Genomic DNA, 22005 nt, shown 5'->3' with positions numbered 1-22005 from the left:
CTGTCTGGCACTCCCTAGTGAGATGAACCCGGTACCTCAGATGGAAATGCAGAAATCACCTGTCTTCTGCATCGCTCGCCCTGGGAGCTGTAGACTGGAGCTGTTCCTATTTGGCCATCTTGGCTGCACCCTCAGGACTGCATTCTTAAATATAGATTGCTGGCCAGGGAAAATCAGAGATTTGAAGCCTCTAATATGAAAGATAAACTCCAAAATTTAAAAGTAGAAAAGGAGGACTCAGAGGAAACAAAGTTCATAAAAGAATAAAATTTAAAAAACAAATGAACTACAATTAAAGTTATCAGTAAGATAAGATACTGCATTTGAAACAAGAACAGGATCTTTTAACAAGAGAGCATTCCTGAGTAAGATAGATCTCTTGCATACTACATGCAGGCTAAGAGAAACCTTCAAATCAATTAGAAGTTTAGAGTATGTATATTTGAGGTAATCTTCCCAGAAGAAGAATCAAAAGACAAAAAATAAAAAATTTGGAGGAAAACTTAGGAAAATAATATTTTTCATAAAGATACAAAAACTGAATAATATGAATTCCAAAAAAGAAAAAATCAAAGGAGAAAAGTTTTCAAAGAAGTAATATATTTCCTACAATTGATGAACACAAGTCTTTAGACTGAAAGAGTTTACCAGGAGTTTAGGAAGAAAAAAAATCCGTGAAAAAATCCAGTACTAGAGAAACGGATCGTGAAATGTCAAAACATCAGGGAAGGAGAAAATAAATCTTTAAAGTTCTGAGAAAGTGAGAAACAGAGAAGGAAAGAGGAGGGGAGAGAGAGAAATAAACAGAAAGAGAAGAAGAAAAAAGAGGTGGAGGAGAGAATCATATCAAATAATTCAAGCATGAATAACATTAGCTTTTCAACAGAAATATTGAAACCTGGAAAACAGAGCAATGTGTAAAAATCTTGAGGGGAAATAATTTTCAACCTGGAATACCATATTCAGATAAATTATCAATAAAGTGTAATGGCAGAGGCCAGGCGCGGTGGCTCACACCTGTAATCCCAGCACTTTGGGAGGCCAGGGTGGGCAGATCACAAGGTTGAGAGATCCAGACCATCCTGGCCAACATGGTAAAACCCTGTCTCTACTAAAAATACAAAAATTAGCTGGGTGTGGTAATGTGAACCTGTACACCCAGCTACTCCAGAGGCTGAGGCAGGAGAATCCTTGAACCCAAGAGGCAGAGGTTGCAGTGAGCTGAGATCGCACCACTGCACTCCAGCCTGATGACAGAGCGAGACTCAGTCTCAAAAAAAAAAAAAATTGGCAGAAATGAAAACTTTTCAATCATTCAATGTCTCAAAAACATACTTACCATGCAACCTTTTCCAGGACACCATTGAAAGATTTGGCAGCAACAAAGTGAAATAAACCAAGAAAGAGTAAAACATGGGATCCAAAACACACAGGCCAAACAGAAGGAAGAGGAAGAGAATTTCCAGAATAATGATGAAAGAAAATCTGAGGAAAACTGTTTTAGCAAGTCCAAATTGGAACAAGGGAGAATATTCTAGTAGGTATTGAAAGCTTATCTATCTGTTAACTAGCTTGATTTAGCCATTCTGCACTGTATACATATTTCAGAACATCATGTTGTACACTATAAACGTATATAATTTTTTATGTGTCAATTTAAATAATTATTTTTTAAAAAGAAAGCTTACCTGATTTGTGTGACCCTCATAGTTAAGGTATACTTTTAAAGTTCTGTTTGAAAGTTTGTGAATGAATTAGTGTTACTTTAAAGCAAAATGAATTAAAAAAAAAAAAAAAAAAGAGATGCAATTACTAACTCTAAGACAAATAAAATGTTGGCCGGGTGGGGTGGCTTATGCCTGTAATCTCAGCACTTTGGGAGGCTGCAGTGGGCAAATCACTTGAGGTCAGGAGTTCAAGACCAGCCTGGCCAACATCTCTACCAAAAATTCAAAAAAATTAGGTGGGTGTGGTGGCACATGGAGGCCGGGGGAGAAATCATTTAACCAGGAGGTAGAGGTTGAGTGAGCCGATATCAAGCCATGATCCAGCCTGGGTGACAGACAAGCTGCACACCTGTAATCTCAGAACTCTGGGAGGCCAAGGTGGGTGGATCATGAGGTCAGGAGTTCAAGACCAGCCTGGCCAAGATGGTGAAACCCTGTCACTACTAAAAATACAAAAATGAGCTGGGCATGGTGGTGGGTGCCTATAATCCCAGCTACTTGGGAGGCTGAGGCAGAAAGTTGCTTGAACCCAGGAGGTGGAGGTTGCAGTGAGCCGAGATCATGCCACTGCACTCCAGCCTGGGCAACAGAGCAAGATTCCATCTCAAGAAAAAAAGCATTTATAGAAATGATTATATATTAAATACTAATTTGATAAAATGATGATATAGGCTGGGAGCGGTGGCTCACCCTTGTAATCTCAGCACTTTGGGAGGCCAAGGCAGGCAGATCACGAGGTCAGGAGATCGAGACCACGGTGAAACCCCGTCTCTACTAAAAATACAAAAAAATTAGCCGGGCGTGGTGGTGGGCGCCTGTAGTCCCAGCTACTCGGAGAGGCTGAGGCAGGAGAATGGCGTGAACCTGGGAGGCGGAGCTTGCAGTGAGCCGAGATTGTGCCACTGCACTCCAGCCTTGGTGACAGAACAAGACTCCGACTCAAAAAAAAAAAAAAAAAAAGGATGATATAACTAGATTGAAAAAATGTTGAGAAGGTCAGAGAGAGGGAGAGATAAAAGTGAAAGTTTGCATAACAGAATCAAATCCTCCTCTTGCATTAAAGGCCTTAGACCATATAAAAAAACTGAAAAATCAAGATATAGATACATATTTTGTTTGTAAAGAAGAGGCATAACATGGTTTGGATATGTGTCCCCTCCAAATCTCATGTTGAAATGTGATCCCCAATGTTAAAGGTGGCGTCTAGTGGGAGGTACTGGATCATGGGAGTGTATACCTCATCAATGGCTTAGTGCCATCCCCTCGGTGATAAGTGAGTTCTTGCTCAGTTAGTTCATGCAAGATCTGGTCGTTTAAAAGAGTTTGGGACTGTCCCCTTCTCTCTCTCACTCCCTATCTCAGCATGTGTTACATCTGCTCTTGTTTCACCCTCCTCTGTGATTGGAAGCTTCCTGAGGCCCTCACCAGGAACAGATACCAGCACTATGTTTCCTCTACAGCCTGCAGAACCATGTGCCAAAATAAACCTCTTTTCTTTATAAATTACCCAGTCTCAGGTATTCCTTTATAGCAATTCAAATGGACTGACACAAAGTGAATGCCAGAAAAAAACAATTCCAACAAACAAAAATGATGGCTTGTGCTGATCAGGACTTGGGAATAGAGAGGGGTGGAGCAGAAGTCAACTTTTTTCTTTTGTTACCTATAAAGATATTTGACATTTATTATTTTATATACATTAAAATAATGTATATAATATATAATATACAATATATAATTAAATGACCAAATAGATGAAAGTATTACATGATCCTTTTTTATAGAAAGGGAGAAAAGAAACCAATTAAGCCATATAAACCCAGTAAAATAAAGCATCAGAGTAGCTCCAAGTGTGGACACATGGAACAATTCATAGTATAATTTGCAAGCTTATTAGAAACATGAGGTGAGCCATAGACAGGGCAGGTTTCTTCTTTGTGTTCATATCCCTAAGGCTTTTGAGGGGAGCTGCAACAGGCTTATATGACAGATCCCTGTTGGGAGCGGAGAGGCACCACCAGGCTATTGTGGTAATAGCCATAGACACTCATGACCCAGAGGTTGATGCATGGCATCTTTCTTCTTCTTTTTTGTTGTTGTTTTTGTTTTTTGAGACAGGGTCTGGCTGTCTCCATCACACCTGACCTATTGCATCCTTCTTGGACACTATTTTAAGAGCCTGGAAAATATATCACTACCAAAATAAGAATGACATTGTGACACTTTGCAGACCAGGGCAATTCTTTTGATTTCCACCATTTGAAGTGATCATCAAACATCATAGAAATACCTGGTTTTGGGCTGGTCATGGTGGCTCAAGCCTGTAATTCCAGAACTTTGAGAAGCTGAGGCAGGAGGATTTCTTGAGGCCAGGAATTCATGACCAGTCTGGGCAACAACAAAGTGAGACCTTGTCTCTAAAAAAAAAATTAAAAAATTATCCAGGTGTCATGATGTGCTCCTGTAGTCTCAGCTACTTGGGAGGCTGTGGGAGGGTCTTTTGAGCCTACAGAGAGCTATGATTGCACCACTGCACTCCAGCCTGGGAGATAGAGCAATATCTCATCTCTAAAACAAAAAAACAAAAAATAGACCTGGTTTTGTTTGGAAAAGCTTTGAAGGCAAATAAAAATCAGAAGGAAAGAAGAGGGAAAAAACCCTGTATTTTGTTATGAGATAGGCCCCGTTTAAGACACTTAAACATATATTATGTCACACATATATTTTGAGTCAATAGGAATTAAATATAGTTACTTACATACAGCAAAGAAAAGTAACTCATAGATTTCCAGGAGCCTATCATAGGTTTTATAGGCACGTGCCTAGCCCAATAGGATTCAATTTTTTATAGGTTTAGTGGGACATCACTAACAATGCAAAGGTAAGCTACACTAACAAAATTATGGGCCCAGATCAAGGATGATAATGGTTTCACTGTACTTTGTTTGTGTCATACCACATTTGGAGTGCTGTGGGATTTGGATGTCATATGGGGACACTGGCTGAAAGAGAAACAATGACTGTGAGGAGAACCAAACCCAGACTGTATAAGGAATAGGTGAAAGGACCAAGGCTTTAAGCCTGGAGGAAGAGAGGCTTACTACAGCATGTTATGGCTATCTTGCCGTATTTTAAGTACTCTTAAAATACGGAATAGAAAAGGAATGGATTCCTTCTGGATTGTTTCTGAGATTGGAACTGGTACATGGATAGAAGTTATAAGAGGCATTCAACAGAAGCATTTTCTAACAAGTAGTGAATGATAGAATATCATGTCTCACAAACTACTTACTGATCCTTCACTGGAAGTGTTCAAGGAACAACTAGATTATCTTCAATTAAGCACTTTAAGAGAGGATTCCTGCATTGGAATTGAAGTTGGACCAGTTTGGATTTAAAGTCTGATAAAGGTCTAATACTCTTAAGTTTTTAGATATGTCAATCTTGAAATTCAGTCTCCAAATACTCATTATTCAATAAATAAACATTGGCAGCTTTCTATGTGTCAGGAAACGAGAGACATTGTTCCTGCTTAGTGAAGCATTACATCCAGCAAAGGGGATAAGAATTAGGCAGACAATTGGATAAATAATTGTAATTGTAATAAGCATGATGCAGAAATAAAGATTATATGGCAACATATTACACAGGCTCTAATATAGGTTGGAGGATAAGGGAAGGCTTCTTTAAGAAAGTGATATTTAAGTGGAGATCCAAAGGCTGAGTTAGCTACTAGGAAACTACTTTTGATTCAGCGTCAAGGTCTAGAAAAGTGTCTTTTATTAGAAAACAACACATATTGAAAAAGAATTCTGCCTTAGCGTTCAACCAGTCTTGAACTGTCCTTGAACACCTCGCATGCTTATTGACATTAACTATTGGCATGCTATTAATATTGGCTAAAGGTTGATCTTCTTCTTTATGGGAAGTTCTCCTTTGCTTACAACCCAGTCAATTTGCTTTGGATTTATACTTTGGGACCTTTTAATTTGAGTGAGTGATTTGTGTTGTTGTTATTGTTGGCTCTGATACCAGGACCGACTATTCTATACTTGTAGGCACCCAAAAGTGTCAGATTCTGAATTATAGTCACAGAGGTAAATGAAGTTGCTTTTTTGCCCTTGACTTTAGAGCTCAAAAGACTGTTTAAATGCCACTTGAAAAACAAAGAAGTGAGTGAAGAATGGCTCTAGGAGTAAATGAACTCATCCTTCTCCCGAGCATATTTCAGAAACCTACAGAGAGAAATCTTTTATCTAAATTAAAGACGGACCCTCACAAAACCTCAAAGAGAGTAGCCAGGGCTTATGAAGTGCCGGTGGATAATTACAGTCTGAGATTTATTGGTGACTACTCTTGTGTCAGTGAAAGGTTGGCTGACCAGATAAAACCAGGCATTGGCTAGAGGGAGGACTCTTGAACCACTCAATCTTTTGAAATTTCTAAGGAGTTTTCCAAGGGGAAAATCAGCATTCACATGCTATGTAGGAAGATCTTTACATACAGCAGATGGATTCAGCTGGGTTAGGTTGCTTCGTTTGACAATGTCCAATTCAGTATCTGAGAAATGTCATCATGCTTTAGGTTTTAGGGATATCCATCATGCCTACTAAGAGCGAAATGAGCATTTCTATGTATATGAGGTATGTTATTGCATCCATCATGTTACTTATCTTCAGATCAATTAAGGAATACAACACTGGCATTTGACATGGACCAAATCAAGGACCATGTGATCAGTGTCACCTAAAACATGATTATGAGGACACCCTTGAATGAAGTTGTAGTTTTCATAGTGTGAGTCATGGTAAAACACTAAGATGGTGGCTTTTGTTTAACACTTAGTGAGGCTACTAAGATGCTATGAGCATACAGTAATCACCTGGGTCTTTTCCTTATCATAGTGCTCTATATTCTAGTTGATACTAGATCTGTAGACCAAGTAGATTGTGACTGTGGCAGGTAAATGGATGAATTTGGGGGGGAGAATTATGAGCATACTTTTTAGGAAAAGTTAGGTCATCAAGACTAATGGGAACTTTTGTTGATCAACATGCCTGTACCCTGAAATGTGTCTTTGGGCTTTCAGAAACATGGTATAATTTCTTCCTCAAAGATCTGCTTGCTATGTTACATGGGTACATATCCTTGGGAGTGAAGATGACAACCATAAGAAAGAGACAAAAGAATCTGGCAGCAAAATCAACCCCAGCAAAACAAAGCAGAAATTAGAGAAATTAATAAATTGAGTGAAATTATATTACTCAAGTTCTCCATTTTCTAAATAGGCTTTTGTTTTCCATGAAATTACTTTACAGTTTTAACTTTTTATTATACTTTTATTCATGAGGCTTTGGCTGGAAGTGTGCCCTGATAGGCCTAATGTTGTTAAGCATTTGAATTCGTCTGCCTAACTTTCAGGTTTGGTTACTCATTGATTGAGTCTTCAGACTTAAATGAATAGTTGAAAGAATAAGGCAAAGTGTATTTTTTTCTTTTTTTTTTTTTTTTTACCAGACATTCTTTTCATTATGGTAATATGTACTATGATGTCGTTAGTCAAGGAAACATTGCCTTGATATTTCACCAGAGTAAAATAATTTTTGATTAGGCGTTGTTGATTTCTCAATTTCTGCAAGGAATTTGAGCCTCATTCTTGAAGAAAGAGGTGACAGAAAAAGACATAATGTTATATAAATGAGGTTTCTGAGTCAAAGATTAGGTTCATGCAAGGATCCCTATTTTGTTAATATTTTATTGAGTGTCCAAATTAATGTCAATATAACAGAATTCAAAGGCAGAGATAAAAGTCCACAGGCTCAATTCTAGCTACAGCACGTGTCAGTAGTGTAGTGCCTGCTCTGTGGAAAGACTGAGAAAGTGTCTTAATCAAAATTTCTGCAGATCTTTGATAGCCCCTTATTTTCTGCAGAACAGGAGCCTCTTCATGTTTGATGTCTCAGAAGCAAGGGCCTGTTTCTGTTGAGTTTGATTATAGAAGAGAGGTCTCCTCCCAGGGAGCTCAGCTGGATGTATCCTGCTTGTTGCCTTAGTTTCTTTTACGGAAGGAGATAAAGGAGGAAGAAGACCACATTATAGAATTGGTAGTTGTTTGTAGTGCTGGCAGAGTCTCAAATGATATTTGTTATGTTTCAGTCACTTCCAACCAAAGGATTCATTTTTGCAGCAGATGAAAGATGGACAGCATGCAAATGCTTGGATTAGACACATTCCAATGCTTTGAAATTCCATGCATTGGTGTCTGTTATATGTGTTGTTTTTCGATATATTTTACTGCTGTTACATGGGTGCTTACTTAGAACAACTAGTAAGAAAACCAAACAGGATTTGTCTGTAGTCCTTACCAAATATTTAAATAGGAGTCAGGTGACTATTACAGTGGGAACAAAAAGTGCAAAAGTTTAGGATTTGGCCTTGTTTCAAAAACTGTTAAGTTTTAATGACTCTAATAATGTGTTCAGTCTCTTAAAGGTTAGGGGGCGGACATTTTCCACTTTTTATGGAAAGAGAATTAGATTAATTGTTAGGGTATGTCACTGGGGAGCTTTTGCTTAAGGGCTACTTTTGAGTTTATTCCTGGAAAGGAATGAAATTGGCAGAAACAAGGTCAGTTTTCTATTATGTCTGATGACTGTTTCCAGGAAAGTTTGGTTAGCCAAACCACATGGATTTTTGGTCTCTATTGTAAATTGCCAAAAGGGACATCCACCCATGGAAACTGTTACACTTTCTTTTATAATATTGGCATCTGTAAGCTCTTCATGGTAAGAGGAGTGAAATTTTGAGAAGTCTGAAAAGATAAAACTCCTGAAATCCAGCAAATGAAAAACACTGTCTTTCATAAGTGGAAGGTCTATCCCCATTGGATATGCTAGGAGATTGGAAAATCATTCTAGAAGTGAGAGAGACTTTGTGGAGGTGACTCAGCCATCATAATGGTCTCTGATGAAGCTGGATTTGATTTTTTATAATATATTCTAATTTAAAATGATACTCTTAACAAATCAGCCATTTTTACAGTCACTTAACACCTGAGACATTAAAATTAAAATAAGAACAGTATTAACTAATTCATGTATTTATTTCATGCAACAAATATTTATTAAGCACCTTGCAAGGGGCAGAAACAGTGAGAAAAGTGACCAAGAAAAAAATATTTCTACTTTCATGAAACTTTCACCTTAATGAAGTAATACATTATGGGAAAATGTGTTTTTTAATGTTACACTTTATATTTCAAAAGGAAAGCATTTGGAAAACTTTAGCAGACCATGCAATCATGATATTTTTGTATTGGTTGGGATATACTCTTGTTGATTCCTGCATGTTCTTCATTTTTGCAAACTTGTGTTAACATAAAGCCTTTTTGAGACAGGTGGCAGACTTTGCCTAATGTTAGTCTTGAATGCAATAATGTTAACTTACTTACGAAAGATTTAACTTAAGGATGCTACTCACCTGTAGTACTAATTGGATTTCTTTCCTGACCCAGTGAAATTTAGAATTTACTAGATACTCATGATTATACAAAGGTATATCAGCCTGTTCTTTAAATATTATGTTATCCCTTTTGTGGAGATACAATCAGGCATTTTGTATCTACTCATTGTGGATATTCTTACTAATAAATCTGAAACTTAGTCAAATATTTGATACAATTAATATGTTTAGGTCTCAAAAGAAAGGCAAAGTTTTGATAGTTTGCAGAGCATTTTAGCATTATTGGTCATTTCATTTCCAGATGTTATTACTCTTGAAAACACATGTGACCATGGCTATTAGCATATAATATGTTGTACTTCTAGTTTTTTTTATGATGCTGTTTAAAAAACATACAGGTTACATCTATGAGTTCAAAGTGAGATAACAACTCTGATGATTACATGCTGCCTGCAACTAGTGCAAGCCAGATATTCTCCATGTTATACTACATAAATGAGTCTTCGATTACTTGTTACCTCTGATGCTACTAATTACTTTACCAAAATGAAATATTAAAAGTTGTGAATATTTAATTTTTAAGACAAATTAGAATTCAAGGCTATCCATATAATATCATTAATTACTATGCATTATACATTCTGATGTATTTCTTGAAGAGGCAGAAATGAAATTGTTTATAAAACTGGGAATGTCTATGGGAGTGCATGTATAGTCCTATGTATATGGTAGATACTCATATGATAGCCCTTAGTCTAGGCAGACCTTGGCCTGGCCCAAATCTTAGCCTAGTACTAAATAATCTGCATCTCTGACTGTCCTACAGCCTCTACCTCCACCAACATATTTTCATCTCATATTGTTCTGACAAATGTATTTAAACTATTTTCATTAAATATTCAGATTCAGAGTTAAAAATTTAATTATTTAAATTTGAACTTAAAAATTTAAATTATTTTTATTAACTAGTCAGATTCAGAGTTAAAAATGCCTGTTACAAACAAAACCCATTTCATTTACAAATTTCAAACCTTATATATGTCTGCCTTTCAGTCACCATATTTACCTCTTGACTTAAATGTATTTTAATTTTTTTGGTAGAATGGCCATCGTCTTTATTGTAAGCTGCTGCAAATCCCTTTGGGGAAGAAGTTGTTTATCATTTGTAGCAGTAGTCAGAGTCTAGTCAGGAAAACACCCAGTACTCTAGGTATTTCAAATAGAGGACTTTTTCCAGGCATTTAGTAACACAGGTGAAAAAAGAGCTAGAAAGCCAAACGAAAAACAGAGGAAACCCAAGAATTTGCAGCAGCAGGAAGTAGCTACCATACCTAGGTTTGAAGGGTGAAAATGCAAAGAGGGGGTGGTTTACCAGAATCCAGGTGCCCAACCCATCTGGCAAACCTGTCTAGTAGAATCTGAAGCAATGCAGGTCGCCAGAATTTCATCTTGGGAATGGAGAGAGGAAAATATCTTGATTTCTGCCATCTTCCCATAATCCCCTTCCCTGACTCCCAGTCCATTTCCAGTACCTCCTTTTGACCAAGTCTGGCAAGAAACTAGCACACACAGAGTCTTACTGGGGTCAACCGTGTTGTGACACAGAACAAAGCAGGGGAAGAGTGAGCAATGGTTCTATAAGCAAACAGGACAAAGGCGAAGATATGGGTCAAGCAATCAAGACAAATAATCTTTTATTCATATTCATGGTATCCTCCAGAGAAAATAAACTGATAATTGCTAATAAAAAGACAAGCAGTGTATTCCTTGATTAGCTTGATTCCTTTGATTAGATTACAACAATCTTATAGTCTCAAATTATTAAGAGGTAAACAATAGGTTTTATTCACCTACTTTTTAGTACAGCATCTCTTGGCTGAACATAAAACCTAGAGAATGTATTACTACAGAAACTGTGTTGAATTTTTTTTCTTCTGAAGATGTTTGAAGAAAAGTTACAGAGGTATTTGTTTAAGCAGTCTAAATATAATTCTACTTAGAATCCAATTGATCTTCACAGATGGTCATTCCAGCACTATAAACTTATGTTATATCCACTAATGTAAGTTTGTAATTCGATGATTCTTAGATATTTACTTCTAGATAGGAATCAATTAGATAGATCTGAAGGAGTTAGAAAGTATTCTGAAAAATAAAGAAATATATATGAAATACGTCTGGATTTGTTACCTTCTTAATATAATGTAACCTGTCTAGAAATTTCCAGAATGAAAAACATAAGGTTGGAATGACTTTCAGTACTTATTTTTAGGAAAAATATACCTCTTATTAGTTTAATAAGAAAAGATGTATCCTATAAAATATGATACACAGAGTTTTTATGAAGTTTGAATGATTAAAATTAAGCCTTGGCTGATTTCCTCAAATTCAGTGTGGAGCTTTGGAGACTCATTGAACAGTTCTTTCCTTAGATAATTACCTTGCTTAGAAGTGCTTCCTATTCAGACAGAACACCTGATTTTTTTCACTTACTAAGAGAAGTCTGTGCCTTCATGCCTTTATAAATGGAGTAAAGTATGGACACATTTTCTAGGAAGAGGGATCTTGTTTATTGGAATCAAACTATTTTAAGTAGAATTACAGTAAGGAAAAATTCCAACCACAGTGATATTTAAAATAGTTTTATTCTATAGGGAGTCCTTTCTCCATTTCTTGTTTTTGTCAGATTTGTCAAAGATCAGATAGTTATAGATATGTGGCATTATTTCTGAGGGCTCTGTTCTGTTCCATTGATCTATATCTCTGTTTTGGTACCAGTACCATGCTGTTTTGGTTACTATAGCCTTGTAGTATAGTTTGAAGTCAGGTAGCGTGATGCCTCCAGCTTTGTTCTTTTGGCTTAGGATTGATAAATGGTGCTGGGAAAACTGGCTAGCCATAGATAGAAAGCTGAAACTGGATCCCTTCCTTACACCTTATACTAAAATTAATTCAAGATGGATTAAAGACTTAAATGTTAGACCTAAAACCATAAGAACCCTAGAAGAAAACCTAGGCAATACCATTCAGGACATAGGCATGGGCAAGGACTTCATGTCTAAAACACCAAAAGCAATGGCAACAAAAGCCAAAATTGATAAATGGGATCTAATTAAACTAAAGAGCTTCTGCACAGCAAAAGAAACTACCATCAGAGTGAACAGGCAACTTACAGAATGGGAGAAAATTTTTGCAATCTACTCATCTGACAAAGGGCTAATATCCAGAATCTACAAAGAACTTAAACAAATTTACAAGAAAAAAACTCCATCAACAAGTGGGTGAAGGATATGAACAGACACTTCTCAAAAGAAGACATTTATGCAGCCAACAGACACGTGAAAAAATGCTCATCATCACTGGCCATCAGAGAAATGCAAATCAAAACCACAATGAGATACCATCTCACACCAGTTAGAATGGCCATCATTAAAAAGTCAGGAAACAACAGGTGCTGGAGAGGATGTGGAGAAATAGGAACACTTTTACACTGTTGGTGGGACTGTAAACTAGTTCAACCATGGTGGAAGTCAGTGTGGCGATTCCTCAGGGATCTAGAACTAGAAATACCATTTGACCCAGCCATCCCATTACTGGGTATATACCCAAAGGACTATAAATCATGCTGCTATAAAGGCACATACACACGTATGTTTATTGCTGCACTATTCACAATAGCAAAGACTTGGAACCAACCCAAATGTCCAACAATGATAGAGTGGATTAAGAAAATGTGGCACATATACACCATGGAACACTATGCAGCCATAAAAAAATGATGAGTTCATGTCCTTTGTAGGGACACGGATGAAACTGGAAATCATCATTCTCAGTAAACTATCGCAAGGACAAAAAACCAAACACTGCATGTTCTCACTCATAGGTGAGAATTGAACAATGAGAACACATGGACACAGGAAGGGGAACATCACACTCTGGGGACTGTTGTGGGGTGGGGGGAGGGGGGAGGGATAGCATTAGGAGATATACCTAATGCTAAATGACGAGTTAATGGGTGCAGCACACCAACATGGCACATGTATACATGTGTAATAAACTTGCACATTGTGCACATGTACCCTAAAACTTAAAGTATAATAAAAAAAATAAGAAATGAAATGGTTGTATTCTCTTCCTTAGCTTTTATCCATCTGTTTTTGTAAGCCATATACATTTGAACAAACTAATAATAATAGTAAGATCTAGTTTCAAGGTAGTGGACTGCAACATTGAAGTCTGTAGGCTTCTTTGCCAAGAAAAATGTTTCTTGGCATTAACAGGTTTTCCATCAAATACAAAATTCTGAGTGAGATACATCACTAGAGAGTATACGAGTTCTTCCACTCTGGTCGGCTTGTTCTATGAAGTGAGACTGATACTACTGCTTATCTCATAGTTTTGTTATGATAGTTAATATTTATTAAAAACTCAGACTAATGTTTGACACACAGTAAATACTAAAGAAATGCTTACAGAATAAATAAATACATTCGTAAATGAGTCAATCTCTGTTGTAGTCATGCCATATTGATTACAATCCACATGCTAGAGTTTGTGATGTTCTCTCTGCCTGGTTCCCCAACTCTCTTTCTATTTATTTAAATCCTATTATTCTTCAAGGACTGTGCAGATCCCACCTTTCTAAGCCCTTCAGGACAGACAACTCTGGACTCTACTAATCTCATGTTTCTCCTTCACTCATTTGCACTTATGCACAAATATCCTATTTGCTTTATTTAGTCTTTACCATTGGTTGTTAACTAGGCAAGGACATTAGAATTGCCTGGGTTGCTTTTCTAAAATGTATATCCCTAGGCCAAACCCCTAGAATTTTTAGATTCAGTGAGTCCTGCCTGGCACCAAAACATGCACATTTTGATAAGGTTCTTCAGCAAAGCCAATATAAGCCACTAGTCAAGATACACTGATCAAAATTACCTTTTGTTGCCAGTATGTAGAATTTCTTTATCAACACAATTATAAACATCTTGAAGACATAGACCATGCTTTGTTTTTCTTATGTAAACATGGCCACTACTGAATAACAGTCCTCTTTCGTGTTTCATTGTAAGATCTCTGAGAGTGGCGCCCAGGTTATGCCTTGCCAATGGGTTGGGGAGTGTATTAGTTCTCATGCTGCTAATAAAAACATACCTGAGACTGGGCAATTTATAAAGAAAGAGAGGGTTAATGGACTCATGTGGCTGAGGAGGCCTCATAATCATGGCAGAAGGTGAAAGGCACATCTTACATGGTGGCAGGCAAGAGAGAATGTGAGCCAAGCAAAAGGGGAAATCCCTTATAAAACCATCAGATCTCGATGACTACCACCAGAACAGTATGGGGAAAACTGACCCCATGATTCAATTATCTCCCAAATGAGTCCCTCCCACAACATGTGGGAGTTATGGGAGCTACAATTCAAGATAAGATTTGGATGGGGACATAGCCACACCATATCAAAGAGGGACAAAGAGAGCCACGGGTAGATCATTCAACTGTTGCTACAATTATGCTATGTCATGAATAACCAGAAATCTTCAGTGATATACCAAAAAAAGCACTCTTGTTCATGTTTCTGGAATCAGCAGGAATAGACTAGGCACCTGTGCTCATCCCGGCTGGGCTTTCTCACATATTTATGGGGTCAGCTGACTGCTAGCTGGGCCCACCTAAATGTCTGCTGTTCAACAGCTCACTCATGTATCTGTGAGCTGACTCTGTTCCATGTTGCTTTGGTCTTCCTCCTGAGACCAGAAGGCTAGTCAATACAAATTTTGTCTTGGCAATAATGGAGGACAAGAGGGCAACCCCAGATGTGCAATCTCATTTCAAGCCTCTATCTGTATTGCATTGGCCAAAGCAAGTCATGTGGTAAAAGCCCACTCATGGAAAGTGAGTACTGTACATTACATGACAAAAGCTGTAAATACGAGGAGGTGGGAAGAATTGATGACATTTTCTCCGCATGAAGCTCTTGTTAATGTCTCTTTTCTGCACAGCACCCACTCTGGTGCCTTCCTGAAGATCATTTCTTACTGCTTATAATTCTGATAGAATGTCTTTAAAACAACCTTATCACCCTGAGTAAGCAAGTAAGGAATCTTGTTCAGAGAAAAAATGTTGCAAATGAACAGTCACATTAATGCTATTTCATTTGCCATTAAATAGAAAAATATCACCCTGTATTCCACAGACTTGACATCACCAGAATAATATGTCACACTTCATTAGACTAGAACATCAAATGCAGAAAACAAAATACTTGCTGTTCAGTAAGATTATCTGCTACTTGAACAAGGTTTGAGGAATTGTCAATATGATGTGTTTGAATCCAGGAAATTAAACCAAGAACGGTGACTGAAAAATATGTTAAAAATCCCACACATTTGTTTTGCAAGGACACAGCATCTTGTTATCACTTGTGATTTGACCGTTGGTTCCATCTCTATTACCTGTGTTGTTGCTTAGTGAACTGCTGCAAAGCAACCCGTGAAGTATGTTATAAAAATTCAATTTACTAATACGAGAGAATCACCTTGGGGAAGAATGGGAGTTTTTGCTAAGTTCCCTGGGGTCTAACATGGTCATGCCATCTTTTTGTCTGAGGGACTTTATCTCTTAACGGATCAGAAAATTACAATATAGTATGGCATAACCAACTATATCTGTAGACAAACAGTAAATAGCCAAAACAATACATAAATTACTATAGCCATTTTTCTAAATTAATGTGCTCATTTTCTATATTTGATTCTTGCTCTCAGGTAGGTACTTCATTGGCTCCTGGTGAGAGATTGATCAGATATATGAATATTAAATAAACTATTGTGAGGGAAATTGCTTTACAGCCCTGCTTTGTCCTTATTCTGTGGAATTTAGGCAAATCACTTAGCTGACTGATATTCTTATCTAAAAGAAACAAGTCAATTTGGATATATAGTTAGCAAGGGCCCTTGCCTATGTACCTGAACAACAGATAATGGGCCTGAAGTAAACTGTAAGTCTGTCAAATACACACCTTTGTTCAGAATCACAATGTATGGGTAGGTTCATATTTTATTAAAGCTGTGCTGTTTTATTTGATGTCTCTTACTAAAAGGAAGAATGTTAACTTTTAAAATAAAACAAAAGGCAGCATAGAGATGCAGACTATGTGGTTTGGCTGCGTCCCCACCTAAATCTCATCTTGAATTGCAGTTTCCAAAATTCTCACGTGTTGTGGGAGGGACCAGGTGGCGATAATTGAATCACAGTAGCAGTTTTCCCCATCCTGTTCTCGTGATAGTGAGTTAGTTCTCACAAGATCTGATGGTTTTATAAGAGTCTTCCCCGTTTGCTGGGTACTCATTCTTCTCTCCCCTGCCACTTTGTGAAGGACATGTTTGCTTCCCTTTCTGCCATGATTATAAGTTTCCTGAGGCCTGCCCAGCCCTGTGGAACTGTGAGTCAATTAAACCTCTTTCCTGTGTAAATTACCCAGTCTCAGGATGTTCTTATAGCAGCGTGAGAATGGACTAATATACTAGGATGTGGGCTTATGCAACATACCTAGCACAGTTCAATCTCATTACCTTGCATTAATGGTGAGATTCTCAGTCACAACTACAGAAATAACTAATGCAGGAGGTGATTTTTATATAACTGAAAAGTTTCTTCTCAGACTATAATTGCTAGAGGAGAAAAAAAACAGAGAATGTAATGTGTAATTACAAAGGAACATGAGAACAGGTCAATTTTCCTAGTAAGTCAGAAACCATAGTTCTCCACAGCATTAAGAACCCTCTCCCTCTTGCACAAATGCACATATATATGTCCACTTCGTTTTTAGGCAATAGCCCAGCGGGGTCAGGCTGGGCACAAAGTTGGACCCTCAGGAGACTGGGTTAAAGGCCTAGTTTCCCTTTCTTAAATGGAAAATGCTGTCAAACTAACATTGTAATTTCTCTTGTAATCACAAAGGAGAAATAATAGCTTTAGGATTCAGTTCTTTTATGAACTCTTTGGTCAACTATGTAGGTAGTGTGACTTGCAGTAAGGAAAATTTAGCCAGCACTTGGATGAGCTAAGCTGGGCTTAGGACACTATATAATTAAGAGATGTTAGCAGAATGTTTCTACAGGAGGATGAGGGGAGCAATAGCTGGCCCTGACTTGGGACCAGCCCACATTCACCTTGGGAAAATGAAGGGTATAATGGAAACAAAACTAGTGGTGGAGAATAAATTATTTCAGAATGTTTGTTATCAAGAGAGTTTGAATCTTTGTGCCTTGTATGTGGATAGATAGGCAATGAGTAGAAAAGCACAGTGCTATGAATGTTTAATAACCAAATGATAGCTTGATGTCAAAGCTACTGATAAGTATATGCAATTTTAACTTCATCTGATTGCAGCAGTAGGACAAGCGAAAGCTGAAACACAATAATTTTCAGGATTTAAAAGTCTAAAAATTCAAGCTGCATAGTATTGTCTTAGAATGGAGCAGTGAGGACAAAGTCATTCTTGTAATGGCAAAAAAAAGATGAGTCATGGAAAAATGGTTAATTAATTCTTAGATTCATAATCTGATGCTCAGCTGTGACAAAGATCACCAATATATTCTACAAGAAAAGAGAATAACATATTTTTAGGAGGTATCCTGTACATGAGGAAAAGTGTTCCATTTAATTTTGGGTTCTTGTTTCTATAAAAATAAATATTGTGAATCAATATAGGATTGATGGTGCTGTTGAGAACATTTGGTTATGTGACTCATGCTTTAGAACAGCACTTTCCTATCAGGCAACTAGCCAGAGATCCTCCTACTGCTGGAAAATGTGTTTAATCGGAAGACAGGCTTTAATTAGATAGGATCATGCAGCTTGCTAACTCTCCATCTTTAATTTTCCAGGAGCCATTTCCTCATCATAAGGATGCAGTAGCCATAATTATTCCAATCATCCAAAAGAGAAGACTTTAAAGTACAATAGTTAGCCATCCAAAAGAGAAGGCTAATATCCATTTATGAGAGCATTTTCCCAAGGTAAATATTCGTTTTGTTCTGTATAGATGTACTTTTGCCTATTTCTACCTTTGTTGGGCTCCATTTTCTTGCCCTTGAATAGCTAAGTTCTCTCCTAACTGTTCTGAATTCAATAACTTTCTCTACTCCAGAAACCTTTCCAGCTATTTTAAAGCTCTAGCCAAATTGTCTACGTTGCCTAAATAAGTAAAAAGACGGCACATGAAATAAAAATGCCCAGCAAAAAATTTGGAGAAATCTCTCATGATATGTGGAATTTTAATAGATGTAAAGTAAAAAAAAAATTGATTGTCAAGTACTTGGGAAATTATGAGCTAAATGAACAAAATTTTTTGCTTTAGGATTTATCAGTGTGTTTGCTCTACTGATATACGTAGGCACGTTTATGAAGCAGGTTCACTGTGCACTGGTTACCAACTTGTCTGAGTCTGGTGAGGCCCAATATCCACACACACAGCAAGTTACATGAAGTGGGCTTATTATATATAGATGGGCAGCAAGAGACAACAGAATTCTAGTATTCATTGCCAGCTCATCCCATAAGCCTCAGGAAAGCTGCCTGGGGTAGATGGAGTTTTTACGGCATGTGCCCCACTTGCATCACAGCTGGTGGACCCCAAAAAGCAGCCCATCTTGGGTAACATGACATGCTGGGCTAAAGCATTGAAGGACATCCTGTTTCAGGGTTGGGGGTAGTGGGGAACTGGAACAGAGCCCAGACTTTTCCAGCCAATTTCCTCCTTATCTCAAGACTTTGCATTCTCAGCACATACTGCAGTTATTCTTGAGAACTACATGAGAAAAAGGGAAGAGAACTGGATTGGGTCCCAGCCACCTGGAGAGCTGTCCAGCATCTTTGGCATTAGACTTCCTGGTCTTTCCACCTCCATGATATTTTCATGGGAAAAGGGAGTATGGGGGAAGGAGTTTTCTCATTTGAGTAACTAGTAATATTACCATTTTATTTCAAAACCATCATAAGATCATAGCTTCCCACCATGTCTCCTATTAAAAAGTTTGAAAATGGCTTCATGATTCCCACTATAAAGGAGAAAGAAAACCTGATTCCCTATGACTCACAGCATACATTAAGCCTATGTTAGTCAAAACAAACTAGGCAAATGGGGGTGCCCAATCTCTAAGTTTTAGCCCCTCAGCCTTTACTTTTTAGATACTTTGGTAATAGAGATAGTCATAGCCCAATGGGCTAAGAATTGTTCATTAAATTTTAACATCTTTGGGGGATTATACGTATAAATGAAAATAAAGTTGCTTATTTGACATTATTTTTTAAACTGGAGCATATAATATTTAACTATTGATTATTTGATTGGTGCATACTGAAAACTATAATCCATATAAATATCTGGCTTTAATCCATGTTATCATCTCATTTGCTAAGCCTTAGCTTAAACTACTATCATCTCTTTCCTGACAATTGTAATCATCTCCTGTTAGTCTCCTTGTTTATACCCAGGTCACATTACAGACTTCTTCACCCAGCAGCCAGGGGGATTAATTTAAAGCATAAATGAATCCAGACCATATTCTTGGCTGCTCTGAATCATCAAATGATGTCCTGTGGTATGCAGAATTCAAAGATGGCACTCAGATTTCCACACCCTCATGTAAAACATCTTGTATAATTATTTGGAAGAATACTCTGTTGAACGTTAACAGGACTTGCAAATATGATGGGATTTCACTCAAGATTGTTACAGTATATCACAAAATGGATTTTGTAAATGTAATTAAGTTCCCAATTCAAACCTTGCCTTCAGCTAATTAAAAGGGGCATTATCCTGAGCAGGCCTGAGCTAATCGAATGAGCCCTTCAGAGACAGCCAGGTCTTCCTGGAGGTCAGAGAGATTTGTTGTCAGCAAGATGTTCCCCTGCTGTCCTGGAAGAAAGCAGCCATGTTGATGGAAGGAAGGGAGGAGGAGACAGTTGGCAAAGATCTGAGAGCAGCCTCTAGGAGCTGTGAGTGATCCTTGGCTGACATCCAACAAAAAGATGGAGGCCTCAGGCCTACAACCACAGGGAAATGAATTCTACCAATGACCTGAATAAGATGGAAGAGCACCCCAAGCCTCAGATGAGAGAATAGTCCCTGCCAACACCTGGCTTGTAGCCTGGCCAGACTCTGAACAGAGAGCCTTGCAATGCCATGCTGGATTCCTGACCCACAGGAACTGTAAGATAATCAATTTATATTGGTTTAAGCTTTTATGTTTGTAGTAATTTGTTACGAAGAAAAATAATATATTTCCTATCTCTAACAGAAGAATATATGCAGGGCTTTAGTAAGGATTTTGGATTTCATTCTGGGATCTGGCCTTCTCTTTATCATCATCTTCTGTTCTGTCCATTGTTCACACAGCTTTAGCCATATTGCTCTCACAGCTCTTAGAACACTGTGGTGTGCTCTTGCCTAAGGGCCTCTGTTCTTATTGTTTCCTATTCCTGCAGCCCCCTGTGCCAGAGCATCCACATGGCTTCCTATCACATGTCATTCAGATTAGTGAGAATAAGCTAACTCGTCTAGTCAGGATAGGCAGGGGTTTTGTTGTGCCAATAAATAATCCCCAAATCTCAAAGACTTAACAAAAGTTTGTTATTCCTTTTTCCTATATGTTTAGTATAGATCAACAAGATGGCTCTCCTCATCACAGGCACAAGGGTCCCAGGCTGATTGAGGCTTCCCATCTTGTAATGGATTTTTTAAATTAATGTTAGCATAGTATATATTTCTCTATCCCTTTACTCTCCTGGATCCCATTCCATTTAATATATTTGTGTCTTTATATTGAACGTGGATTTCTTATAGACAACAAATAGTTTGGTTTTTTCCTTTTTAAATCCACTCTGACAGTTTCTGTCTTTTAATTGTTATATTTAGATCACTGACATTTAAAGCAATTATTGGTATAATTGAATTAATATCCACCATGTTTGTTACTATTGTCTATTTTTGACTTTGTTCTGTTTCTTTTCCTTTTTTATATTTGTCTTTTATCTTCTTCTGCCTTCTTTGCTTTTAATATATGATTTTCTCAGCATATCAATTTTATTATTTTTTAACTTTCTTTATAATTTTCCTTGAGTTTGCAGTATACACTTATAACTAATACAAGTCCACTTTTAAATAAGTGTGCCACTTCATGGGCAGTACAAGTACTTTATAGCAAAATATTCTCAAGTTCTTCCTCCCACTCTGTAATATTACTGCCATTCATTTATCTATAAGCTATAATTACTAAATATATGGTAGATATTATTTTAAACAAGCTTTTTTGTTAAATTCAAAATAAAATATTTTATTGTAGTTAAAATATGTAGATCTGAGTTTATGATCTAATATGTAGATCTAATATGTAGATCTGAGTTTATCTACATATAAAATATAATATGTAGATCTGAGTTTCTGACACATTCTTTTCCTTCTTTCTGAAAAATTTCTGTTTTATATTCATTGGAAAGTAGGTCTACTGGTGAAAATTTTCCTCAATTTTTGTTTGTCTGAGAAAGTCCTCATTTCTCCTTCACTTTTGAATGATAATTTGATAAAATACCGAATTCTAGAGTTTTTCTCCAACACTTTAAATATTCCACCCCAGTCTCTTCTTGCTTAATGCCTGTGTGGTTTCTGAAAATAAGTCCAATATGATTATTGCCCTTGACTCTCTATAGATAGGATGTTTTTCTCTTTGGCTTCTCTCAAGATTTTTTCTTTGTCTTTTTCTGCAGTTTGAATATGATATGCCTAGCTATGTGAATACACACACACACACAC

At 37.3% G+C, this 22005-nt stretch overlaps 2 long non-coding RNA genes across 2 annotated transcripts in view; one reads left to right on the top strand and one right to left on the bottom strand.

Annotated features, from left to right (window-relative positions):
- The window catches only part of LOC131383983 (uncharacterized), a 99734-nt gene that overhangs the window by 53015 nt on the left and 24714 nt on the right, over window positions 1-22005 (top strand). Inside the window, exon 2 of the long non-coding RNA XR_009214417.1 lies at window positions 18080-18211. This is a non-coding gene — a long non-coding RNA (uncharacterized LOC131383983). The remainder of the gene's footprint in view (window positions 1-18079; window positions 18212-22005) is intronic.
- The window catches only part of LOC131383984 (uncharacterized), a 59549-nt gene that overhangs the window by 12871 nt on the left and 24673 nt on the right, over window positions 1-22005 (bottom strand). The window lies entirely within an intron of this gene.

Source organism: Hylobates moloch, unplaced genomic scaffold (assembly GCF_009828535.3).
Source record: "Hylobates moloch isolate HMO894 unplaced genomic scaffold, HMol_V3 SCAFFOLD_1, whole genome shotgun sequence".
NCBI lineage: Eukaryota > Metazoa > Chordata > Mammalia > Primates > Hylobatidae > Hylobates > Hylobates moloch.
The sequence above is the reverse complement of the archived record's forward strand: the minus strand, read 5'-3'. Positions and strand labels throughout refer to the sequence as shown.